Source organism: Rhinatrema bivittatum, chromosome 12 (assembly GCF_901001135.1).
Source record: "Rhinatrema bivittatum chromosome 12, aRhiBiv1.1, whole genome shotgun sequence".
Classification (NCBI taxonomy): Eukaryota; Metazoa; Chordata; class Amphibia; order Gymnophiona; family Rhinatrematidae; genus Rhinatrema; species Rhinatrema bivittatum.
The window spans coordinates 15,562,859-15,570,922 of NC_042626.1; the positions used below are offsets into that span (position 1 = coordinate 15,562,859).

The following is an 8,064-nucleotide window of genomic DNA, read 5'->3' on the forward strand; positions in this document are numbered from 1 at the left end:
TGGCTTTTTCTCTTTTCATGTACGAACCTGTACTTCCAGTCTCTGACAGAGATGTAGATGAAATTAGGTAAAACCACAAACAGAGAATATAACAGCAGAAACGTTTGGGTAAATGTGATGGGCCTTGATCCTTATCTATTGTAATATCAAAGATCTCATTTGCTTTCTGGCTTTACCTGAATTTCCTCCCAACCAAGGATCCTCTGTGCTTATCCCAGGCTTTCATGAATCCACCACCCTTTCTGTGAAGAAATATATATATATATATATTGTTATGGTACTCCCAAGTCTATGTCCTTCAAGCTGGTCCAGCTCCTGGTAGATGATATAGTGACATAATGATCAATTGGGCCCATCCAGCCTTCCCAGTTGTATTGCACTTCAAGGCTATATCCTAATCGCCAGCCACAGAAGCTTGACCACTTATCCAGATAAATCTCTTCCTCACTAGATGACTAGAAGCTTGTTGGCAACACTAAAAACTACCCATTACTCAAAAAGATTACAAGCAGATGCAATGTCATAAAAGACAGGCTGATCCAGCCCAGGGGGGAGGAAACCCCTCATATTCCTTTCATAGTGCTGCTTCCAAAAGAAAAGGTGAAACATTTTCCCTCCAGTAAGATATCTGGCTGCTTGCGCTTTCAAAATACTATTTTCAACTGAATAGTGCTTATAAACATGCATCCCTCTCCTCCACTGGGCCAGATAAGCAAACAGTCTCATTTTCTGTCAATGGTGAGAAATCAGGTGCAGAGCAGTGGCCCTCAAGGGCCTGTATTTTAGGCTCTTTCTGGGAGAATTCATCATAAAATATCTATGTAAATAAATCAGTAATATGCATTTGAGGATGAGAACCCGATTAAATCTACAATGCCTGGTCACCCTGAAATCAGCCCTGTCAAAGGCATTTGAGGACTAGCCCTGTGCAAGCCTCTGTTGCAGACTGATGATGTCATGGTTGCAGAGAGTTTCCACCTCTTCCCAGGTCAGCTGGACAGACACCTCCAGTTCTGGTCTTTTTCTCATTGCATGCATGGATTTTTAGTTCTAATTCTCCCATTTGATTCCCCTAAAAAACCCAACCCTCAGAACTACAATTCCAGGATGGCATTCCTATAAAGAAGTGATGTAATAATTGCAAAGAATGTCCATGTAAATAAAGTTATTTTGGCATCAACAAAAAATTCCAAAGTATAATAAACTGAAGTCTCATCAGGACAAGAAAGGACCCAGAGAATTTCTGCAGCTTGCGTCCTACTAAAAGTAGAGGGGGAAGGGTATCAAAATATAACAATTACCCTAGGTTGTTATAAAAATGGTAAGACTGGCACAGATGACGGTATAATTATGTCTGTTTTGGAAAAATCTCAGCTTAATTATTAAGAGGGGGTGGCCCACTGGTAAATATGGTGCACTGGGGCCTCAGATCTCTCTACACAGGCCCAAATCCAATCACATAGGTGTTTTGCTTTAATGTCACACACAGTGGTAAACAGAGCAGAATGCAATAACACAGTAGCTTAGATTAGAGGGAAATCAAATTGTCCATTTGCTGAATCTGTTTCCAGCTGCTTCTCAGGTGCCTTCCTAGTGATAGATCAGAGGACGGCACAAAGAGACAGCAAACGCCTCTTCTTTTGTCTCCAAGGAGAAGAGCTGCCTTTAGGACTCCAAACATGGCAGCTTGTTGGTTCAGCAATAAAAGCCTTCCCAGATCCTCAAACCCAGGACAAGCCAACAGCCTGAGGTGGTTCTGGAGATGCCCTAATGCATGCCTGGAGTGTAGTTCTGTTTTAAGGATATCGGTGGGAATATTAGAAGGAAAATCCATGCATGCAGCGAGGCAAAACCAGGAGTGGATCAGCCAAGTGGCAGCTCATCCTCAGAATAAACGCCTCAGCTTTATCAGCTCTAGATCCCAATTCCCTCCCTTGTCCTGGCTGAGGCTGCAGGGACCTGCAGCAGTGAACAGCTTTCATGCTACTTCCTCCTTCCCTTTCAAAGATGACAGAAGTGTAGAAATCAGAGAGCGCTTGCTAGCACACAATGGGGAAAAAATCTATAGCACATAAAACCATCTCAAAATAAAATGGAGCACTTATGGAGCTTTATATAATAGCAGAAAGTTGTTCCAGGTTTTTCTTACCATCGGCTGACTAGCAAGCTGAGACAACCTCCAGCCTTCTCCTGCTCAGATTCCTCCATTTAGTCTAAGGAGGTCAAGGCGTGAGAAGGAGGTGTCTGGATTGTGGAGCAGGGATCTGATCAAGTGCTTCACCCTTCCCAGCTGTCAGGCATAAGAGTCGATTTCACCCAAAACACATTCTGGTACATTTCTTTAATTCCCCTTCTTATTTTAAGGAAAATGTAAAGTAGAAGCACATTTGACTAAATTAACCGTTGCAAAAAAAACCCAACCCATAAATATATATATAGGTTTTTTTTTCTGCTTAGGACAAACTTGTATAGCGCCCTCTAGGGTTGCTAACTGGCTCCAGATATGCCCGACAGGGTTGATCCAGTCCTGGGCCTATTTCAGACCGTACAGAAAAATGCCCGGGAGAGGGGCACCAGCCCACTCTGATCCAGTCCTGGGCCTATTTCAGACCGTACAGAAAAATGCCCGGGAGAGGGGCACCAGCCCACTCTGATCCAGTCCTGGGCCTATTTCAGACCGTACAGAAAAATGCCCGGGAGAGGGGCACCAGCCCACTCTGATCCAGTCCTGGGCCTATTTCAGACCGTACAGAAAAATGCCCGGGAGAGGGGCACCAGCCCACTCTGATCCAGTCCTGGGCCTATTTCAGACCGTACAGAAAAATGCCCGGGAGAGGGGCACCAGCCCACTCTGATCCAGTCCTGGGCCTATTTCAGACCGTACAGAAAAACGCCCGGGAGAGGGGCACCAGCCCACGCTGATCCAGTCCTGGGCCTATTTCAGACCGTACAGAAAAATGCCCGGGAGAGGGGCACCAGCCCACTCTGATCCAGTCCTGGGCCTATTTCAGACCGTACAGAAAAAATGCCCGGGAGAGGGGCACCAGCCCACTCTGATCCAGTCCTGGGCCTATTTCAGACCGTACAGAAAAATGCCCGGGAGAGGGGCACCAGCCCACTCTGATCCAGTCCTGGGCCTGCAATAGGAAAATAAAAACTACAAGTCCCTGCATGCAATAGGGTAAAATCCAGGACTGGATCGGCTCTGTCCTGAGAACCTGCAGCCTGCTGGCAACTCTGTTCCCTCCAGAAGTGCAACCCTATGCAACCCAACTCTCCTACTGCCTAGAAAGATGAAGCTTATCGACCAAGCAGAAACAGCGGGATCATTGAGAAGAGAAATTACTTCAAACACCTCTGGCTTCCTGTGGTTTTTCCTCCAAGGACAGAAAACCAATCACAGTGCATCCGGCACAGAGCACAGGCAGCCTCCGGGGCAATCCTGTCAGCCCTCCGGGGCTTGTAACCCACGACAAATACCAGCCGAGGGTCCCATCCCCGCCCTTTCCTCCCCACAGCTTCTCCGCCTAACTTTGCTGTCCTTGTGCCTGGGAGAGCTGGCAGTCAAGATTATGCAGCCAGAGCCGTTTCCCCGATTCGTAAAACTTGCAAGAAAGTTTGGCATTTTAGCCCCCTCCCCGCTCTTTCCCTACCATTTTAAAATGCATCTTCTTCTCGGTCACATTTTTTTCTTTCGGTGCCTGTTCCAAAGTGTCAAGCGGTCACAACGGAGTCGAAGACTGTAAATAATCATTTCTTTTCTTTTTTTTTTTTTAAGTTATTCCTGAGAAATATTTCTCTCACCCTCTCCCCCAAACTCAAGCCACACATTCCTTCTTCTGGGAAATGTTTTGAATTCCGCTGTTCAGTATTTTACAATTGAGCACCAGGGAGAAAACCAGCAAACTCTGTAGCACCCACACCAGACTTACAGCAAAGCCCATTACAATATCTTCAGGACATCGTCTGACCCCAGGTTATTGAAAAGGAAGGGCGCTGGGACTCCGAGGTCCGCATGGAAACATTAAAAGGAAAAGCAGAAACTTACTAGCCGGGCTCTGGCCAAGAAGTCTTCAGTCTGTCCAGCCAGTCCGGAGTGAATCGGTGCCCACTGGGAGGGAGCTGGGCTCGCCCGGTGCTGCTGGGCTCGCCCGGTGCTGCTGGGCTCCTTGGGCTCGGGCGCCTCTAGCCCAGCTGTTCCCAGCTGTGGCCGCCGCTGCTGCTGCTGCGGCTCCTCCCCCTCAGAAGTCGCCCGCAGCGAGAAGTGCTGAGGGCTGCAGTCTGAGAGGCAGAGGAGGGAGCAGCTGCTCTGATCGATGGCCGGAGAGACCGGCGCCGTCAGCTGCGGAGGGGCGAGGGACAAAGGGACGTGAACGGGGGGAGGAGAGGCGACAGAGTACAGGAAAAGAAGGGGTAGGACAGACGAAAAGCTCGCAAAATGCAATTTTCGATAAGGAATAAAACGGCATAGGCACATTTTATCGTCTCAGTGGGTAAAGTCAGCCCGAGAGGAAGCTGGGAGGGTGCAGACCCTGTGACCTTAGCACTGCCCGCTGCCCTCTGCATGCCTGCCAGCCTGCGGTTATCTGCACCGCTGCTGACTGTCCCTGCTCTGGGCCCCGAGAGATTGTCTGGGGATCTCCATCCACCCCCATAGGGACGGGTTGCCTAGACATAACCCTGAGGCGTTTGGTTTTCGGGTGGCGTTTGGGTCATGAGCTGTGCCTTGGATTGGGGATTATTGCTACTTCTTTTTGGGGGGGGGGGGGGGGGGGGGCGGACGGGAAGTTAGGACTGGTGCCTAATTTTATTAAGCTAATTTATTGTGAGGTTTGTCGGTCTCATTTGACGACGCTGTATTTGTGTTGATCTTATTGTTGTTCACCTAAAATGAAATGTTCATCACCAGCAGAATATAAAATAAATGCATCCATTAATGCCAAAAGCCCCAAGAAAGAAAGAGCCAGCTGGGAAGAATAGGAGAAGGCTCTTAAACTCACTCTAATTTAGGGGAATTCTGGGACACGGATACTTATCCACAAATACGGTAGTGAAGTTTTTCAAAGGTTTTGTTTTACATTGTAAAATGACCTTCAGAAAATTAACTGAAATGAGGCAGGGTCCATTGTCATTAGTCCCCACCGGACCGGGGACGTTGCCTGAGACCCAGAAGCGCTGAATCCCTTTGCCTAGATTACTCTTCGCTTGATAAATTGGTTTAGAAAACCCCTAACATGCCACCTAAGAGCTTGCTATGGGTCTGAGTGCCCCAAACAAAAGAGATCGGGAATAATCTGCAAAAGATGGTGTTCTGTGATATCCTGTGAAAGATGAGAGCATTTCCCTGTGGATGGAGCTCCATTATTACATTTCCAGCGGCTCCGGGGAATGGCACAGAATGATTCAGGGGGGATGGCTACAAAATAGTTCCCGCTCGTTTCTGAGCTTCTCTGGGCCGCTGTCCAAGGTGCTGGTCAGACTGCGATGAACAAAGCGCAACCCGGGCCCTGCCGGATTTGCACGGAAAGGTGCGAAGATAAGGCGCAAACAAAGAAGCTGAAGGCCAGCCCTAACCCGGTGCTCTGAAAACTAGGCGTCCTTCTTTCCGGACCCTGATTTCTACATATTCATAGGGCAACCACAGCACTCTCCCAAAGATGGGAGCATGGGAGAAAACCGGGGCAGCTGGTGCACTGCTACTGACAAACGGTTTCACTCCCACCCCTTTGCTCTACTTGGAGAAGGACCAGTCAAAAACCCTTATGAGTGGTTTGCCTGGGCACGGGGAGGAAAAGGAATGAATTGTTTTTTGACATCCTGAGCTGTCTGAGCCCTTATTCCCCCACTTCCTCCCTCCATGCATGGGAAGAGAGTCCCTTGTTTGGACCACTAGCCAGGCTCCCAAAAGTAAGAGGGAAATCAGAGCTTACCAGTAGCAACCAGGGGGGCTCTGCTGAGGTGAGACATTGCAGGCACAGATGTGGGGGAAACACGGAAGTTGCCGGTGCTGGGCATTAGGGAAAGGTGGGAGGCCTACATGAATGGAGGATGAGGGGACTCCTTCATCTCTGAACCTGCCACAACTGAGGGCATGAGTTCTACTGAATGTGCAGGGGGTTTGGATTTGGGGTGGAGGGTGATGCTCTTATACCAGCATCCTTCCCTGCTGCTGAAAAGTGACCGAATTTGTGAACTCTGTCCCTTTTCTCTTGTAGTCCCAGAAAGGTTGCCTGTTGTACTTAGAAGAGTTGGAATATCCATTGCAAACTGTTTTTTTGGAAATAACTGCAGCCTCTTTCTTCCCAAGCAATGTCAATGCTTTATCACATGTGCTAAGAGGCTGAGATTGTTGAGAGGTTCTAGAAGACTCTCAATGCAACATTTTAAGGCTATGGCATTGAGACAAACACTATTCCTAGATACATTATGCGCCTAAACATGTGTATATCCCTTGTTATACTTATACCAAACTTTTGGAGAAAGTACTATGGAAAGCACAGCTTCATTTTCACTACGTTAAAGAGATCTGCAGATTCCTCCTATAATTGTGCAGACTGTGGCCTGGACAAATCCTTTTTTTTTTTTTTTTTTACAGCTCCTGCTGTCAACTCTAGATCTTCTTTTAATGTAGCCATGAAGCAGCACCTGAAAGCCAAGCACACAGGATCCCATGCCACCAGAGGCAGCCAGGGGGAAAATGGACCCAGGAGAGATGGCTAGGAGTGGTTACAAAATGTTTGGGGGGGGGGTTTTTTATCTGATATACTTTGGCAATGCTGAACTGAGCGGCTCACTCTTCCTGGACTCCATTTCAGGCAGAGCTCCTGTGTTTACCTATGGCATAGATGGGGTTTGACTCGATTTAGAATTACCAGCACACCCAGGACAGCCCGAATATGGAGATAGTCAGAAATACAATGCATGCAATGGGCTAAAACCAGAACTGGAATCTTCTTTTTGATTTTTGATTTTTTAAACTCCACCCTCAACTGAGAACAACATCATGACAACAATCAAAAAATAGGAAGATCTTACAATTAAGCATATAGGTCAAAATGCCTGTAAAGCAATCAACTTAAGACATGACACCATGCAAACAATTTCAAATGAGCCTACAGGAAATACCTAGACAGTTATTATGCTCAATAGCATCACAATAAGTTAAAAAAAAAAAGAAAGAAATGAACACAAATATACATAAGTAAAATAACACAAAAATGATCACTACCCCTTTACATGAGACAAGAGGCTGTTTGCCCAATGATCAGTAATGAAGAGGCTACTAGGTGACTACTATTTCACTAAAAGTTACCAGTGACCATTAGCTGAGAACGCAGGAAAAACATTTGCAGGTGCCATTAAACAGATATCTCAGGGGGTTATTTTCCAAGCCCTTATCGTGGCGGTAAGGTTTAAATTAAGGGGAGGGGAGGAGTCGGGGCGGAGTTAGGGAGGGAATTATGTTAAGCGGTGGTGGCACCGCTGCCGGCCATAATGTTTTCAACATTATCGCTGGCAGTAGCGCGGGGAATAGCACCACCTTTTACCTTTTACGGTGATGCCATGCCCGCGATAGCCTGCAGCCGGCTGCACCACAGCAGGCGAAACCACACCACCGTGGTGCAGCCGGCTGCAGGCTATCGCCCGACCGCCCCCTGCTTCGCCCCCCCCCCCCCTGTAGTGCAGGGTTCATCATTCCACACGGAATGATGATTCCTGGCCTCAGTGACTCCGTAGGATTGTATTTCTAAAAAAAATATCTTAACAGTTAAAAGTCTTTTCAACAGCCATGACCTGAGTGAGTTTGCCATTGTACTTTTAATGGGTGGGAGCACAAAATGCTGACGAGGTCTGCAGTGTTGCCTACTCCTACCCTGCCATCACTAGAATATTGTGACGGCCCATTGCCTAGTCCTCCCAATGCCTTCTGTAGGTTAATATGGACCAGGCGGTCTTAAGAAGAGTTACAAACCAAACACCGGGACCTGAGCTCGCAAGGACATGCATTTTTGGTTGAGGAGCCTGGTGCCATGCAAGAGCATTTCTCACCTTCCTTTCCTTAGA

At 47.6% G+C, this 8,064-nt stretch overlaps 1 protein-coding gene across 1 annotated transcript in view; it reads right to left on the minus strand.

Annotated features, from left to right (window-relative positions):
- The window catches only part of SYT2 (synaptotagmin 2), a 134,566-nt gene extending 132,306 nt beyond the window's left edge, over positions 1 to 2,260 (minus strand). The window contains exon 1 of the mRNA XM_029573789.1: positions 2,150 to 2,260. The gene's annotated coding sequence lies outside the window, so the exon portion shown is untranslated. The remainder of the gene's footprint in view (positions 1 to 2,149) is intronic.
- Positions 2,261 to 8,064: the final 5,804 nt, after the last annotated feature.